General features: G+C 46.9%; 1 long non-coding RNA gene across 9 annotated transcripts in view; it reads right to left on the bottom strand.

Moving 5' to 3' along the window:
- Positions 1-17,485, bottom strand: part of LOC122112086 — a 29,309-nt gene extending 11,824 nt beyond the window's left edge. For 2 of the 9 annotated variants that reach the window (XR_006148097.1, XR_006148101.1), the window contains exon 1: positions 17,400-17,485. This is a non-coding gene — a long non-coding RNA (uncharacterized LOC122112086). Of the gene's footprint in view, positions 1-2,915; positions 3,092-17,148; positions 17,205-17,349 lie in introns of those variants that run through there. The other 7 variants (XR_006148100.1, XR_006148103.1, XR_006148095.1 and 4 more) reach the window with 5 other exon arrangements.
- Positions 17,486-18,683: the final 1,198 nt, after the last annotated feature.

Here is an 18,683-nt window from a genome sequence, read left to right as displayed (position 1 = left end):
CACACTGGAGTAATGTGAGCAGGACTCCATGTGCCACCGTGTCAACTGGCGCTGACCACAGCTGTGCTCCGGTCCTCACAGCCACACTTGTGCTCGGCCTGTCCCCCCCGAGTGAAGGAATGCAGCAAGGAAACATTCACTTGCCCAGAGATCTCCAAACTCTTTCTGTTTGGGATGTGGACAGACACTGTCTCCAAGTCAGGGAGGACTGTGTCCACCAAGAGAACTAATCACAGATGAGAAACGGATGGTGAAGACAGGAAGAGAAAACCAAGAAATATAATGCATAGTCTTGGATTTTCAGATATGCCCACCAAGAAAATCATATATATATATATATATATATATATATACATATATATATATATATATATGTATATATATATATATGCATACATAGATACACACATATATGCATATTCCTATCTATACATATACATGTGTATGTATGTGTGTGTGTGTGTGTGTGTGTGTGTGTATATATATATATATGAATGTATCAATGTAGAAGCATGGTCTAACACTGCCTCTCTGACAGTAGGGTGAGTTCACTTCCTAGTTCTGTCAACTTGTCTGTATGTCATCCAGCACTTCCTTACTCTGCCCCACTAGCAATTTCTGTCATGCAAACCGAACTTCTGCATTGCTCAAGGCTGTTGGGAACATAAATCGCTGTAAATTAAATAGGAATTAATTTGTCAAAGTGAAACATCCCAGAAAGGGAGAGGCCTCCTTTTTCCTCAAAGAGCTTTTTATCCCCAGAATCTACTTGTGTGGACACAATGTCACTCCATCTGCTCTACTGGAGAATTCTGAGCACTGTCCATAGAGTCTTCCCCCAGTACCCCTGTAGCTCCTGTGCAATTCCTCAGCTCATTGTGCAGCAGGTGACCTACACTTCGCTACCTCAACATAATCAAGACAGTGTCTGCCTCTGCCCAGAGCTTTGCTAAACACAGTTCCTGAGAGAAGAGAAAACAAGAATATCTGTGTTTTCACATTTTTAATTTATTTAAATATTTTTGTCTGTGTTTGTTTTGTTGCCAGACCCTTTACCTATTCTAGGGTTAAGACACAGACAGGGTACAGACCAGAGGCACATGAGTGTCTAATGTTTAATTATCCACTCACAGAACTGGCCTGTCCACTGGCACATTTATGCTAGCTATTTTCAGACAGTTAATAAATCATCTTTACTTTTTATTCTCACACATGTGTATAATACAGGAGGATTTCATTACTATATTCCATAGATGGACACATGCACTTAGAACAAGTTTGCCCTTTGTTTTATTATCACATTTCCTTAACTGCCTGTTCACAGTGTTGAGAGGGGTTCTTTATGTTATTTTCATCTATAGTGTATGTACATATATATGTCTACATATATAGATATGAATGCATCTATACATAAATGTGTGTATATATGTTTGTCTCTATCTTTCTGTCTATCTGTTCTTCATCTTACACATTAACCCATACTCCCCATTTACATCCCTGCCCCACAACCAATCACCTTTAACCATAATGGGTTAACTTTCATAGATATTCCTTCTAAACTGGGGGGTCTTGCTCAGTGGTACAATATACACTTCTATGCATGAAGTCCTGTGTTCAAAACTCAGCACCAAAAACAGTTACCTATTTAATCCAACTTCACTCTTGTACCCATAAACCATCTTCTATTCACTCACCCCACCCCATTTTCATGTTCTGGTAATCATCAGTCTATTCCCTAGTACTTCAAGACTAACCATTTAGCTTTTACAGGTAAGTGAAAACATGTAGTATGTCTTTTTTTTTTTAAGGGGGATGATTTATGTAATTTAACATACTGTCCTGCAGAACTAATCACTGTAAGTGGGAAGATTCAGGACTGAGGGTTGGAGGGGGCATTCTTGACATCCTGAGTTGGTTTCCTCTACAACAAGAATGGAAGTGGTGACAGAGGTCTATAATGGTACACTCCTTGCACAAGTCCTTGGTCTTAGCAAGGACTGGTCAGCCTGTTATGGCTCTCACTGTGAGCAAAGTGGCAGACTATTAAATGACAGAGGAGTTTTAGGAACAAAACCTCTCCCAGGAGACAACAGTTTTGTACTCCTAGCTTCCAAAGACCCCTTCAGATCACCAGTATGTGGTAAGGTCCATCAACGACTCTCCCATTGCCAAATCTGACTTCTTACACCCTCAAAAGTAAAGCATAAATAAGCAGGCTGGGGTTTGATCTTAAAAAACATGGAAGCCACAGATCAGAAGAGAAGGAGACTGTTGCTGAGGTAGGACAAGACTTTGAATGCAATTGTTCTCCCCAATTCAGCTTTTTAGGTGAGGCTTTCCAGCGCATACTGTGAATTTTAATTAAAGTCTGATTCATAGATACAGAATCAAGTATAAAAAGATGATGTCAGGGCTGGGAAAGTGGCTCAGTGGTAGAGTGCTTGCCTTGCATGCCTGAGCCCTGGGTTCGATCCCTCAGCACCACATAAGCAAAAAGAAAAAAGCCAGAAGTGGTGCTGTGGCTCAAGTGGTAGAGCGCTAGCCTTGAGCTGAAGAGCTGAGGGACAGCGCCCAGGCCCAGAGATCAGGCCCCACGACCGGACCCCCCCCCCCAAAAAAAAGTCAGATGTCTCTGGAGTTCTATTGTATCTAGAATATTCTGAACTTGAATATATAACATGAACAAAAACCACCAAAGTACAAACCTTAGAGACTCAATACAGAAAGATTAAAGAAAAACCACCACAAGGAACGGCAGCTATCTGAATACCTACCATGCAGCTTAGCCAATGAAAATGACGTTAGGGACAGGGCTTGGCCTTAGGGTCCATTTTCTGGTACTTCTATCTGCTCCAATCAAATGTGTGCCCCTCAACCACCCAGACCCTAATCCCAACAATGTTTTCAGAGCTGACCTTGGATTTCCATTCTTGTCTTCTTTCATCAATCAGTTCGTGGATCTCATTGTATTATTCTACGTCTGTGGTTCTGGTTCCCAACACTCTTAAACATCTCACTGTTAGAGCATTTGAACTCTCCTCCATTAACTGATGAAATGTACAAGCATAAGTCATCACACCCAGTTCCCTGGGCCTCCATATGCCCCAGTAGTACAGCAGGTTCTCCCACCTCCCCACCCCACCCCAACACCTTCGCTGGCTCTCTGTGTCTACACTGCAGCCCAAGAGAAGCATGGACTTCTACTTCTATCTTCAATCTCCCCATCCCTTGTCTTGTTATCTGATTTCCTGCCTCTCTCATCTCAACATGGGATGACCATTACAGTACACACGCACACACACACACACACACACACACACACACACACAGCGACTCTGCTGGAAGATGGGGATGCTTCAATTAGATAACGTTATTGAGGTAGAATATTAGTGATTTTATAAGAAGAGAAGATCAAAAGACATCCATTCAGGCTTTCTAGGGACCACTGGAAAGTTCCAGAAGACAAAGCATTACTGTGGCCCCAGAGAAAGAAGGGCTTGTGAGGGGAGGGAGACAGTGGGCTTTGGGATCAGGTCTGTCTCCAGTTTCAGGATGCATAATTAGAACAGGATGGATCTACAGGATGGATAATTACCACATATACACCCTCAGCCACAGCAGCACCCCCAACCCTGAGAGAGCAAAAGGCCCTGGGAGAGGCAGGAGACCCAAGGGCCCAGATTTGCTCTGCTTCCAGAGTGAACTCAGAAGACTCAACTTTGCGGTTGGCTGTGTGTGCTACTTGGCTTCAAAGAGATGCGCACAGCTCAGCCACTCAAGCATCAGGATAAACCATAGCAGCCTGGAAAAAGCCAAGATCAGATCAAGTTTCCACAGCTCCAGTTTCCATAACTCACTGAAGCTCTTGATAGCAACTAGGAAAATAATATGCAATTATAGCTTAGAGACATAAATGACTGAAGCCATGTTGCCCTCCATGTGGATAACCACGTTTAGAACCCTTGCCCCCTCCTGCCCCCGCCCCCTTCTCCCCTGGTGTGGTCAGAGATGCTGTGGTCAGAAGCTTGGGTGGGGGGAGGGAGAAACAAGCAGGCTGGTCAAGGGTGGGGACCCAGGGTACCGATGTGGGCTTGACCCAGAAATGCCTCTGTCCTCTGGAGCCCTGGTCTTCTGGTGTGCATGGTATGCATATGCAGGGCCTGTCTGCCAGCTGTAGACGGGGCTGTCATGAAGACCTCTGCTCTCCTCCTCTGGGGGCTCCTGATGTCTAGGACACTGGGACACAGCAGAGTGACACCAAGACAGTGACAGAGGCCTGTGGGAGATGAGGACACCAGGACCTCTGACCTGACACAAACTGGCCCACAGCCTGAAGCTCTCCCCTGACATGGTGACTGTAGGCAGGGTGTGTCTTCAGCAAAAATGGGGACAAAGGGCAGTCACATGGCAGGCAGGCAGGCAGGCAGGCCTGAGAGCAGAGGAGTGTGCATGGGCCCCTGCCTGGCTCTCCTGGAAAGGCTCTCTATTAATGGTCACAGTGCCTCATACCTGGGCATCAGTGCTTCCTTCTGCAACCTTCGCTGGCTCCACAGGGCACAGGACACACTTGCCAGTCCTCCAGAACACTGGGAGTCACCAGCCATGAGCCTCGGGGTGAGACAGCATGACAAGGCATTTGGAGATCAAGTATAGAGCACCTAGAAATCCTGGAAAGCTCCCAGGAGGAGACCACTGAGTGGCATGCCAGATAGTAAGAGGAGCTGTGGGTCCTGGCTCTTCACTTAAAAAGGAACTTGTTCTCTTCTGCTAAACTGCTTGCTACCTTCCTGATTAATTTTAACATAGGGTGTTGCTTCCTTCCTGGGTGTATACCTGGGCCTGGATCCTCCTATGCTAAGAATCTCATTGTGACTGAGATGACAGCCACATACCACCACAAGTGCTCACTTGAAATGGGTTCTTGTGAATGTTTCTGCCCAGGCTGGCCTCCAACTGTGATCCTCACAATCTTGCCCTCCCACATCACTAAAATTACAGGCATGACCTGCAGTGTCCATCTGCATGACTTTGCTGCCCTTGCTGTATTTTTGCCATTAATATTCATTTTACCCTGCTTTCACCCAACTAGAAATTCTGGGCTCCCCATACTGACTTGCTAGGGAACAGCCTGAATCTCAGCCTTACCACCACACTTCTAAGACAAATATGGAGACAATCAAGGGAACAGGGAAGTTAAAGAGAGCTGCCCCTCCTCCCCCCGCAGAAAAATTCTCCCGCTTTCCTGGGTCCTTGGGATCTCTGCAAGCAATTCCCTACTGCAGCAATTCTGAGCTGAGCTCAGCCTCCTGCTCCAGACAGTAAAACAGAGCAGAGCCTCCCTATCCCACTCCTCATCAGACTCCTCCTCCTCCTCCTCCTCCCTGCCTGCCCAGCTCACCCCTACTCACAGAGAACTGCTTCTCCCACAGAGGTGGCTAACTAAGAAGTAAAATATCTGAGATGCAGCCAGGGTGAGCCAAGGAGTCAGGAAACCTGCAGAAGAAAAGGATTAGAAAACAAATTTGAAGAAACTCAAAAGGTCTTAGAATGGATTCCAAGTGCAATGGAAGAAAATCCTGCCCAGAATTGGATGCGCAGGTCCAGCTTCAAACCCAGGCAGCATCAAGCTTGCACCCAGTCCAGGCCACCTGCCAAGGCACTCCCTGGAGACTCACAATTCCCTTGAGACCCTTTCTGGGTGATGCTTTTCAAAGAGGAGGCCAGGACCACCCAGACACTGGTTAAAACCTGGGTCTCAGTGATATCAAGGTGTTCTGAAGTTTGAGACCCAGAAACCAGGCCCATCATCATTCCTGAATGGTGACCGGGCCCCTCTAAATCACTCTTTTAAATGGCTACTGAAAATCCAAAGAAGACAGGAATGGCTAAGCCGACAATTGTTAAGGCTCTCAGAATAGCAACTCTTCAGTCACACTGTTACTGATGGAAGACCTGGTCAAAGCAGAGAGGTGATCCTATCACTGCCCCTACAAAGAAACACCAGATTCCCCAGGGTCCTTCAACTGAGACCTTGGCCCATGGCCTGAGCCTCCCCTCCTGCCCAAGCCAACTTAGGGATGAAGTTCCCTCACAGAGCCCTCTACAGTCCTGAAAAGCCAAGGCCTGTCCCTCAGAAGCCAGTCACCCACATACATGCCCCTCTCCCCATGAAACCCACTTGCCCTCTTCCCAGACATCCTGAGAACACATTTCCTCCCGCTGCAGACCTTCCTCTCATCAATGCCTTTTCTATAAGGACCCCAGCCTTGAACTTTTATCAATAAGCAGAAGGGGGTGAGGGGCAGGCAGGTGCCAGTGGTTTAAGCCTGTAATCCTAGCTACTCAAGAGGCTGAGAATTGAGGATCCTGGTTCAAATCCAGCCCAGGCAGGAAACTCTGTGAGACAATTAACCCCAGAAAAAGCCAGAAGTAGCACTTTGGCTCAAAGTGGTACAGCACTAACCTTGAGCAAAAACTGAAGGACAGCACCCTGGAAGAAAAGAGGAACTAGAAATGTGTATACTGGAAACAGTGTGTAAATGTTAGTTCCACAGAGATTTACATACAGGGCTCAGATAAATGGCTTTTCAGGACCATAGCTGTGGGAGGAAGACAGAAATCCACCCATTCCACTCTCCAAATATACACCAGGACAACACCTCCCATTTCCATATCTCTTTCTCTCTGTGGCATCTTAGAGTCTGCAATGAAGCTTTTTCTTTTCCCCAACCATTCCACCATAAAAGCCATTACTAAGGAACAAGTGCAGGAGGACATGAACTGCTGCACCAGGAGCTGCCGAGCCTGTAAGAAAAAAAGAATGGAGAGGAGGGGGACCAAGATGGGGACGGGGCAGTAGGGAAACGCCACAGCTCTCTCCAACCAAAAAGAGAGTTCGAGTTCCAACGCTTAATCTCCCCAAGAGACCGACAACAACAAAAAGACGAACACTCAGAGAAAAACCAGAGGTGGAAAATAACAAAAAAAGAAAGAGAGGAAAAGAAGAATTTCAGAACAGAGAAGAGCGAAGACCCCTCCCCCAACCTTTACTGGCCGCGCGGCAGTGCCCCAAGCCGCCGGCCAGCCGGCCCGGCGGGGGCTGCCGGAGCCACAGAGACACAGGGGGCTGCTTGCAGATCACCAGGTACCGGATTGCAGAACAGCGGATCCCCAGGAACAGAGAAACCTACCAGCCGGGAGTCTCCACGAGGATCCCACCCCCACCCCTCACTCTCCACCGGAGCGGAGAGGCTCCATCCCGCCAAAGCCGCCCGGCACCAGCAGCACTACGAAGGGACCTGTCCGCAGACCACCCGCCCAATCACGATCGCAACCACCCGGCGGGGGGCCGCCCAACCCAGCCCGCAACCACCCCAACTGAACTCGGATTGCAACAACAACTGACGACCTACAGGGTGAGTACCCAACAGGGGACAGTGAATCCCTCAAGGGAGACCAGAGCTGGAGGGAATCCCCAGACCCTGACCTAGACTCCCTACCCCAACACCCGGACCACAGGACCCACTAAAACTGGGAACTGTTCGAGAGCTCCACCAGCCGGTGGAGCACACTCTGCTGGCCAGGCCAGAGCAAGAGCGCCCCTGGAAGGGAGCTTAAATGCCCAAGCCAGGAACAGCGCCCCTGGGTCAAGACTACCAACAGTAGAAGAAATTTGAACTGTGTCCTCCAGGCTGCATAACCTAGGTGGTATACACATTAGCACAGGCCTAACGAGCGCGCTCCAGGCTGGGCCCGGAACCAGGCCCGGGGACTGGCGCCTGAACAAAGCAAAAAGGGTCAGAAGTGGGGCTGTGGCTCAAATGGTAGGGTGCCAGCCTTGAGCTGAAGAGCTGAGGGACAGCACCCAAACCTAGAGTTCAAGCCCACAACCAGCCCAAAACAAACAAACAAAAACACATCAGGAGCCCATAGCAGACTCCAGTATTTGGGAGAGTGCATCCAGAGCATCTGATCTTCCCAAGAGCACCCGCAGGAGCAAACACAAGCAGTCTAGGCTGCTCAACCCTTCCAAAGGCGGGAATTGCTACAGCAGAGAGCTGAGAATCCTAAGTAAGTCAGAATAGCAGCTGGAAATAGGCTCCCAACAGAATCCAGATCAGGCACAGACTCTCTCTACCAATACAGAATCAGCAACCAAGCAAAGACAGACACACCAAAACAAGATTGAAGAGCAGTCTCCTGAACCCCCATGCGAAAATCACAGAGAAAAATCACAAGGTTTACCACTACCCAGGACAGCAAGCTCACCTCAAAAGCCAGCAGCCACGCAGGGGAGAGCCCCAGTGGGAGCAAAGCAGGAATGGAAGACAAAAACTACATCCAAGGGTTGCTGGAGGCAATGACTCAAGAAATAAAGCGAGAAATGGATCAGAAATTGAAAGAGCACAAGGATGAACTATCAAAAGATATACAGGACATCAAACAAAAGTTGGATGCAAAAATAGAAGCTGCACAAACCTCAGTAAGAAGTGAGATAAACGCCAAATTAGAGGTAATGCATACTGATCTCACCTCATTGAGAGGTGAGATCAGTACTCTGAGAACCAACATTGAATCCATAAAGGGATCCATTTCCACCATGCAAACCACAATAGAAGCCACGGTCAACAGAGTGAATGAAATGGAAGGTAGAGTGTCAGATACAGAAGACAGAATACACCAACTGGACCAAAAAGTGACAGATATGGAAAAATCACTCAAATTAAACCAAAGGGAAATTCAAGAGCAAGCAGATAATGCTAAAAAATTTAACCTTCGCATAATCGGAGTGGACGAAGGTGAGGAATTCCAGAGCAAGGGAATGCAACACCTATTTAACAAGATAGTCAATGAAAATTTTCCCCACCTCAAAAACGACCATCTTAACTACATCACAAAAGCTTATCGAACACCCAACAAGCAAGATCCCAGGAGAAACACTTCTAGGCACATTATAATAAAAATGATGGATCCGAATAATAAGGAAACAATCCTGCATGCAGCAAAAATGAAGAAGGAGCTATACTACAACGGGAAAAAAATTAGAATCACTGCAGATCTCTCCACACAAACAATGAATGCAAGAAAAGCCTGGGAAAGCACCATACGAGCCCTGAGAGCCAATAACTGCCAACCCAGACTGATATACCCGGCAAAGCTAGCATTCACATTCGATGGAGAACTGAAAACTTTTAATAGCAAAGAAAAACTAAATGAATACATAAACATTAAGCCAGCATTACAAAGAATTCTAAGAGGGGGGACACAACCTGAAGAAAGCAACCAGGAACTGGGACCTGCCCCAAACAGGCATTACTCAAAGTCTAACTGAGCAAGCACAGGAGGAAAGGAAAGAAGAAAAACTTAGGAAAACGGAATGGCAGGGACAACAATGCATCTCTCTATACTTTCTCTTAATATAAATGGGCTGAATTCGCCAATTAAAAGAAAACGAACTGAGGACTGGATCAGAAAACAAGACCCATCCATCTGTTGCCTTCAGGAGACCCACCACTCAGCCAAACATACAAACAAACTCAGAGTGAAGGGGTGGAAAAGGATCTACCAATCAAATGCCCCCAATAAGAAAGCAGGTGTAGCTATCCTGATATCTGACAAAATAAACTTTTCATTAAAATCAGTACAGAAAGACAAGGACGGACACTACATATTAATAAAGGGAACAATCCAAGAGGAGGATATAACCATCATCAACTTATATGCCCCAAATATTGGTGCACCCAGATATGTTAAACAAATGCTCTCAAACTTACAGAATAAAATAGATCCCAATACGATAATACTAGGAGACTTTAACACGCCACTCTCACCAAAGGACAGGTCTACCAACCAGAGGATTGGCAAAGAAGCTACCGAATTAAGTGAGGCCATACTTCAAGCGGAATTAACTGACATCTACCGAGTATTTCACCCTAAAACAACACAGTACACATTCTTCTCAGCAGCTCATGGAACTTTCTCCAAAATAGACCATATCATAGTTCATGCAAGGAACTTAAGCAAATACAAAGGGATCGACATAATCCCCTGTATCCTATCTGACCACAGTGGAATCAAGCTAGCTCTCAATAACAAAGCATACCGCAGAAATTTCTCTAATACATGGAAATTGAACAGCACACTCCTTAACAAGGCCTGGGTAACAGAAGAGATCAGAGAAGAAATAAAGCATTTCCTAGAACTCAATGAAAATGAAAACACCTCACAAAGAAACTTGTGGGACACAGCAAAAGCAGTCCTGAGGGGCAAATTTATTGCCCTCAGTGCCCACATCAAGAGAATGGAGACAGACCAAGTAAATAATCTCATGTTGCAACTAAAACAGCTAGAAAAACAAGAAAAAATGGGACCTAAAGCTACTAGACGAAGCCAGATAACCAAATTGAGAGCAGAGATTAACCAATTAGAAAATCAGAAAACCATAACCAAAATAAACCAAACAAAAGCTGGTTCTTTGAAAAAATAAACAAAATTGATGGCCCGTTGGCAAGATTAATTAAAAAAAGAAGAGAGGAAACCCATATTAATAGGATTAGGGATGCCACGGGAAACATCACAACACGTACCCAAGATATCCAAACAATTCTAACAGACTACTTTCAAAAGCTATACTCTCTAAAGGAAGAAAATCTGGCGGAAATGGATGCATTTTTAGAGAAATACAAGTTACCCAAACTGAGCAAAGAAGAAGTTAACCAATTAAATAAGCCAATATCCTATAATGAGATACAGGAAGCTATCAAAAGTCTTCCAACAAAAAAAAGCCCAGGACCAGATGGATTCACAGCAGAATTCTATAAGACCTTTAAAGAAGAACTAATACCCATACTCCTCAAGCTCTTCAGAGAAACAGAGAAGGAGGGAGCTATCCCAAACTCATTCTACGAAGCCAATATCACACTCATCCCCAAACCAGGCAAAGACCCAACCAAAAAGGAGAATTACAGGCCAATCTCCTTGATGAACACAGATGCAAAGATCCTTAACAAGAGTCTAACTAACAGAATCCAGAAACACATTAAAAAAATAATACACTATGATCAGGTAGGCTTCATCCCAGAGACACAGGGATGGTTTAACATACGTAAGTCAATAAATGTAATCCAGCATATCAGCAGAGCCAAGGTCAAGAATCACATGATTATCGCCACAGATGCAGAAAAGGCCTTTGATAAAATTCAACATTCATTCATGCTAAAAGCTCTGGAGAAAATAGGAATAGAAGGAACATTTCTAAAAACAATAAAAGCCATTTATGACAGACCAATAGCCAATATTATACTTAATGGGGAAAAGCTACAACCAATCCTCCTAAAAACAGGAACAAGGCAAGGATGTCCACTGTCTCCACTCCTCTTCAACATAGTCCTAGAACCCTTAGCCAGGGCAATAAGGCAAGAAAAAGACATTAAAGGGATCCGCATAGGGAAAGAAGAAGTGAAACTATCCCTTTTTGCAGACGACATGATACTATACCTCCACGATCCCAAAAACTCCATCCCCAAACTTTTAGAAATCATAAGTCACTTCGGCAAAATAGCAGGATACAAAATAAACCCACAAAAATCAGTTGCCTTCCTATACACTGATAACGCACAGGAAGAGAGGGAAATAAAGGGAGCAACCCCATTCACAATAACCTCCCCAAAAATAAAATATTTAGGAATTAACCTAACCAAAGATGTAAAAGAACTATTTAATGAGAACTATAAAAAGTTAAAGAAAGAAATTGCAGAAGACACTAGGAAATGGAAAGACCTCCCATGCTCCTGGATAGGCCGACTTAATATAGTAAAGATGGTGATACTTCCAAAACTAATATACAAATTCAATGCAATTCCTATTAAAATCCCAATGACGTACATCACTGAAATACAGAAAACAGTCCAAAAATTTATATGGAACAACAAAAGACCTAGAATAGCCAAAACAATTCTAGGGGATAAAGACAATATGGGAGGGCTATCCATGCCGAACTTCAAACTCTACTACAGAGCTATAATCACAAAGACAGCATGGTACTGGCACAAAAACAGACCCGAAGACCAATGGAACAGAATAGAAGATCCAGATATAAATCCACAGGCCTACAGCCAGTTGATATTCGACAAAGGAGCCAAAGACATACAATGGAAGAAACACAGCCTCTTCAACCGCTGGTGCTGGGAAAACTGGGCAGCCACATGCAGAAAACTAAAAGTGGACCCCAGCCTATCACCATGCACCAACATCAACTCAAAATGGATTAAAGACCTTAACATTAAACCTGAATCTCTGAAACTACTACAGGACAGAGTAGGAGAGACACTTGAACTAATAGGCATAGGAAGGAACTTCCTGAACAGAGTCCCAGGGTCACAACAAGTTGGAGAGAGACTCGACAAATGGGACTACCTTAAAATAAAAAGCTTCTGCACAGCTAAATCTATCGCAACTAAGCTAGAAAGACAACCAACGAATTGGGAAAAAATATTTACCAGCAATATATCAGACAAGGGGTTAACATCCTGTATATACAGGGAACTCAAGAAACTAATCCCTCCCAAACCTAACAAACCAATTACTAAATGGGCAAGGGAACTAAAGAGGGACTTCTCAAATGAAGAAATAAAAATGGCAAAGAAACACATGAGGAAATGTTCATCATCCCTGGTGGTGAAGGAAATGCAAATAAAGACAACCCTGAGATACCACCTTACCCCAGTCAGAATGTCCCACATCCACAAATCAGCCAACGACAAATACTGGAGGGGATGTGGAGAAAGAGGAACCCTATTACACTGCTGGTGGGAATGTACACTTATACAACCACTTTGGAAAGCAGTCTGGAGGGTCCTTAGAAAGCTAAAGATTGACCTCCCTTACGACCCAGTCATACCACTTCTAGGCATCTACCCTGAACAACAGGAACCAATATACAAGGACACGTGCACCTCCATGTTTATTGCAGCACTGTTCGCAATAGCTAGGATATGGAAACAACCTAGGTGCCCCACCACAGATGAATGGATCCAAAAATTGTGGTATCTATACACAATGGAATATTATGCAGCCATTAGAAATGACAAAATAATGGCATTTGCAGGGAAATGGATGGAGCTAGAAGGAATCATGTTGAGCGAGGTAAGCCAAGAACGAAGAGACAAACGGTACATGGTCTCCCTGATAAGTGGATGCTAAATCCAAAAGGTTAGGTGATACGACAAAACTAACAGGACTTAAGAAACAAAGAACTCCCGCTCATCTGGTTGAATCACTACTAAATATCCCCATGCTGCTGATCACAAATATGGTATATAACATGTGAACACTGTTATATATTACAGACTGTGGTAGACAATTTGCTCCAGGGAAGTTAGAATGAACTTGTGACTTTGAAATTATGTAATCATTTAATCACAATCAAAAAAAAAAAAAAAAAACCTCGGGGAAGGGAGGGAGGGAGGGGATGGTAGGGGGAAAACAATGGAGGGGGTAACAATGTTCAAGAGGAAGTGTACTCATAACCTCACTCATGTAACTGTAACCCTCTGTATAGTAGCTTTACAATAAAAAATAAATAAATATTAAAAAAAAAAAAGAAAGAAAAGAAGAGTGGAAGGTGGAAAAGTAGCCCAGCCAAATACCAATAATCAGAAATAATGACCAGAAAGGGAATGAGGTCAGCCTCTAGCACAGGGCCTTTTGCAAAGTACAAGTTGGTATAATTCATTAACCTGGGCTAATGAGCTAGACAAGGTCTATACACTTAGAGCCATAGTCATCCTCCTTTTATTTCTCTATTTTTTATGCTGAGAGTGATTTCTAATCTGGCTGATAATTTGATGAACTAGCTCAAATGAGGGAAGAAAGACTAACACCTTATCCCCACCCACAGTCAATTTCAATAATCTCCTACCTACTGGAAAGTTCCAAGTGCTTCAAAGTGTAATGGTACACCAGGCATGGGTGGCTTATGCCTATAATCCTAGCTACACTGGAGGCTGAGATCCTTAGATCTCAGTTCCAAACAGGATAGGCAGAAAAGACTGCAAGACTCTTATCTCCAATTTACTAGCAAAAAGATGAACATGGAGGTTCCGCTCAAATGACAGAGCACCAGCCTTAGTAAAAACTAAGCAAGAGCATAATGCTCTGAGTTCAAGCCGAGTATTGGCAAGTACAGGTGTGTGTGTGTGTGTGTGTGTGTGTGTGTGTGTGTGTGCATGCGCGTTCACACACACACTCACAGAGTGATTATAACACCTGAGAACAAGGGAGAGTATCTTACCAACATCCATTCTCTCCCTCCAAAGTAAAACTACAATAAAACAGCAGAATCTCAGGTTGTTTCAAGTAGAAGTAGAGGTAGGCCTCAGTTTACCAAGGCTTTTACCTGAATACAAACCAACTGGTAACAGAATGCATTACTCCAGTTCTTTTCATTTAGAAATGACTGTAATTTATCCTGGCCTATATGTCAGCAGGAAACTTCTGCATTCTTGAAGGAATTACGTAGCAAAAATAATGAGTTGAGATTTTAGGAGGAGTGATGAAATAACCAATGTGGATCTTTAAGTGATTCTGGCACCATATCTGAATTAAGAACCTGAGTAGAAATTACAAAATGATTAACAATAACATCAACAGAACTGGCCAATAGGATGCATTTGGGGCACTCCATTGGATTACATTAATCCACCTCAGCACCAAAAAGTACACGGCTCAGACCACCTCTGTCTGAGAAAAGTAATAGCTTAGGTGGAGGGAGATCACTGAATTACCCCAATCATCCAGCTGGTATACTCAGAAACAAACTTGAACCCTTATTTAGCTTTGACTTCAAAGACTCCTTCTTTTCCTATTCCCAATATCCAATCAATCAGCAAATCCTTTAGTGTTCTTATCCATACTTGGTTGTGAATATCAGGAGCAAATGTCTGCCTCTCCTGACCCATCCAGCATCAGCACATGGGGTGTCAGATGGGCAGTCCGGGAGGGCTGAACTGATTTCAAATCACATTTGCACAGCAAGCACACTGCTGGATTTATTGATTGACTGACTGATCTAGCAGAAACCATGCTGTTTACCTGGGTAGGCCTAGAAGACAAATTCACAGTTCACATTGGTCCTGGCCTCTTCCTGCTGGCTATATTATCTAATCTATCATCCTCCACTTTGGGAGAGAAGAATTCTCAGGGAACTCTGACTGCCTCTTTCCCTCCCCTAAGATCCATTAGCTTTGTTTCCCACTCATTTCAAATGCCCAGCTCCCAGCAGAGCTGGCTCGGGCTCTTCCAGACCGCCTTACACTACTTGTAGAATTCCATGGGCATGTCATCTTCCTTAATACTCAGATCAGTTGTGAACTTCCTCTACAAACAAAGACTTTAAACATACATTTAGTATATTTAAATATTGCTGTCTTTTAATAGGTCTTCCTCTAATTCAGCACTCAATCCTATGCTCCACATGAGTCCTCTGACCCCAGAATATACAATGTAATCAGAACAACTATCACATGGCTGACTGGTTCGATAAATACATGATGAATACATGCTGCATGATGCATGGATGATGAAGAGATGATAGATGATGGATTGGTGGGGTAGCATATAGCTCAATTAATATTTATATGAATTATAAGTACATAACTCCCTCAGCCAGACCCAGAGGTAGCAAAATAAAGGATGCAATAACAGACCAAGAGTAGTTATGTGTTTTCACCCTCCAAGGAAATCACCTCCTGGCCCCTCTCTTGTCTGAGATTCTAAGGGAGGAGGGGGCAAGTCAGTAGAGAGTCTGAAAGAAGAGTGGCCACCAACAGACAAGGGTCAGGCTTCTCATCTGCTCCAGATGCTACAGTCTTCTCTGGGTCTCTTTTCCTGGTGAGCCTCTCCCTACACAGGCATCTCTGCAGTCAATAGACATTTAAGGAGCACCTACTTAAGGGTGCTCCATAAGCTAAAGACGGAATCCATCCAGTGTGTAAACATTTTAAGGTGTTTTCCTCTAGAAACCTGCCCTGCTGGAGGAAGGCCCTTTGGCAATAAGCCAGGCTGCTTCTGAAATCAAAGGCTCCTGACCCTCCTGGCCATCTTCAAGGGGCCCCTGGACAGACAGGATCAGTGGGAGGGGAGACGCCCTCAGCCACACTTGCACTGGCCTCATGCTCCCACGCGCGGCTCCCGATTTTGTCGACCCCATGCTCAGCCCGGGACAGGAGGCATTACTCCCTCAGCCCTGGAAACCGTCCCAGGGCCACCGGGCCATGCTCTCCGCTCGGGCGCCAGTCCCCTGGCACTACTGCCTCGTCCTGCGGGGTGAGCCAGGCGGTTCCACGCCTCCCGCCCGCACCCCAGCGGGACCCCCGTCACATCCCCAGGAGCGGGAGTTTGCGGGGATCGCAGCTGTCCACGGCGCCCCCGGCGCCCCCACGGCCTCATCCACCGCGGCCGCCCGGTACGCGCTCCCGGGGCGCTTCTCGGCTACACACAACCACGAGCGCGGCCCAGCCCCCGCCAGCCGCGTCCCGGAGCAGCTGCTGCAGCTGCGGACTCTGCCGTCCCGACGCCCCGCGAGCCGGTCCCGGTCCACACGTCTCGCTGGGGTCTCCGGCCCTGAGGCGTCCCGGGATACCGCACCGGCCCGGGCGCCCTCTCCGCTGATCACCCGGCCCCTGCCCGGCTCCGACCCCCTCCCCGTCCGCCCTGGAGCCCCCTGCCCGCCATCCCCACCGCCCCACGCCGGTCCCCTCCCGCGCACCCCGGAGCCCTCCACGCCGACACCCGGTCCAGGCCCCTCCCCGCCGGCCCCGGGAGCCCTCTCCCCTCCCGGCCGGCCCCGGGAGCCCTCTCCCCTCTCCGCCGGCCCCGGGAGCCCTCTCCCCTCCCCGCCGGTCCCCGGAGCCCTCTCCCCTCCCCGCCGGCCCGAGGTCAGCGACCCCGCGCGTCGCGACGGGCCCTGGGTCTCCGGACAGCGGCGGCGGCGGCGGCGGCGGCGGCGGGGTTTTCCGGCATCCGGAGCCTCGATGACCCCTCCCCCCGCAGTGCACTGAGGCCCCGCGGCTCTGCGGCCCTGCCGGGCGGGTGGCGAATCGCTGCTCCCCGCCGGTCCCCCAGCTCCGCTCGAAGGGCGCACGCACTCACTATGCGGGTCGGGAGGCGCAGCGGCTCTCACCTCCTCTTCCTCCCGCCTGCCGGCCGCAGCCTCCGTCTGCACCTGCGCAGAGCACCTCGCGCCCCACCCCCCCAACTCCCGCCAACTCCCTGTCACGCCCGCCGGGCGTTCGCGTCCCCGCCCGCCGCCCACCGCGCCGAGGGCAGAGCAAGACTTCCCCACGTCCCCACCTCACACAGAGGGAACGGCCACAGCCCGCGCCCAGACTGCGCGCACGCACCGAGGGCGCAGGGAGAAGGCCGGCCACCGTCCACCTCCGACCACGGGGCCGCCGGGGCCGCCAGCAGCGCCTGCAGCTCTGCACAGGCTTCCATTCAGCCTCGCACTCGGAGACGACTGCGGGGCTTCACTCAGCTCCTCCCCTTCAGCAGGGCAGAAACAACACAGAGCCGGTTGTCCTGCGTGTGCTCAGTCACTGGAACGACCAGCATGTCTCTCCACCAAGCAGCGGCCTCCTGAAGTTTGCACCTTCCATAGAAAACCATGTGTTCCCCCCACCTGCCCAGAACTGGATTTAGGGTAAATTCTTTCATCCAAACAACCTATTTTCAAAGCAGTGAGGCCCAGCCTAGCTGGCACAGAGGAATGACAGCTGCTGGAACATTCAGGAGAAACACCTGTGCTGTGCAAATGCAGAAATCCCTGCTTCTCTGGAAAAGGCCCGGGTGCTGCCTAGACTTTCTCTGCTAATGATGAAGGTGGTAAGGAAGCACAGCCTTGAGGGATCAGAGTCTAGGGGAGAAGGCAATGCTCTCTGTCTTTCTCCCTCTCCCTCTCTTTCTCTCTCCTGCACACTCCTGCACATACACACATACACACGATTTAAATTTTAACCCTGTTTGCTAGCCACTATTGAGTACTTGAAATGAGCAGCGTCCTGAAAAGTTTTGTAGGTGTAGAACAAGCCTAAGGTTGAGTGTAAAATAAACAGAATGCAAGCTGGCTGAACTTATTTTCATGTTGATTCTATCATTTCAGTAACTGAAAATGCTTACAATTTGGAACTAAAAGGTCAACAGAGTTAATATATCAGCGTAAGATATAAATACATAGAATTTAAATAGATTTCCTCAGTTATGTTCCACACATTCTGATGTGTTACTAGGAAATGGCAGTGATCAAGGCCCTGAATATAGGGAGGCAGGCTTACCAGTGGGAATGCCTGAGTCCAAGGTAGCTGTAAGCCAAGTACTTAAAGTAGGAAGATTCTAGGAAAAGAAAGGAACTGAATAGTAATACCATAATAATAACCGTCAACAGAGTGGCTAAAAAGGACAAGAGAACATTTTCTTTTATTTATTTATTTTTTTTGTTGGTCGTGGGGCTTGAACTCTGGGCCTGGGCGCTGTCCCTCAGCTCTTCAGCTCAAGACCAGCTCTCTACCACTTGAGCTACAGTGCCACTTCCAGTTTTCTGGTGGTTTATTGGAGATAGGAGTCTCATGGTCTCTCCTGCCCGGGCTGGCTTTGAACCGAGATCCTCAGATCTCAGCATCCTGAGTAGC

The sequence above is a fragment of the Dipodomys spectabilis genome, unplaced genomic scaffold, assembly GCF_019054845.1.
Source record: "Dipodomys spectabilis isolate Male_0828 unplaced genomic scaffold, ASM1905484v1 ptg000092l, whole genome shotgun sequence".
Lineage (NCBI taxonomy): Eukaryota > Metazoa > Chordata > Mammalia > Rodentia > Heteromyidae > Dipodomys > Dipodomys spectabilis.
This window is presented reverse-complemented; position numbering and strand designations above follow the sequence as displayed.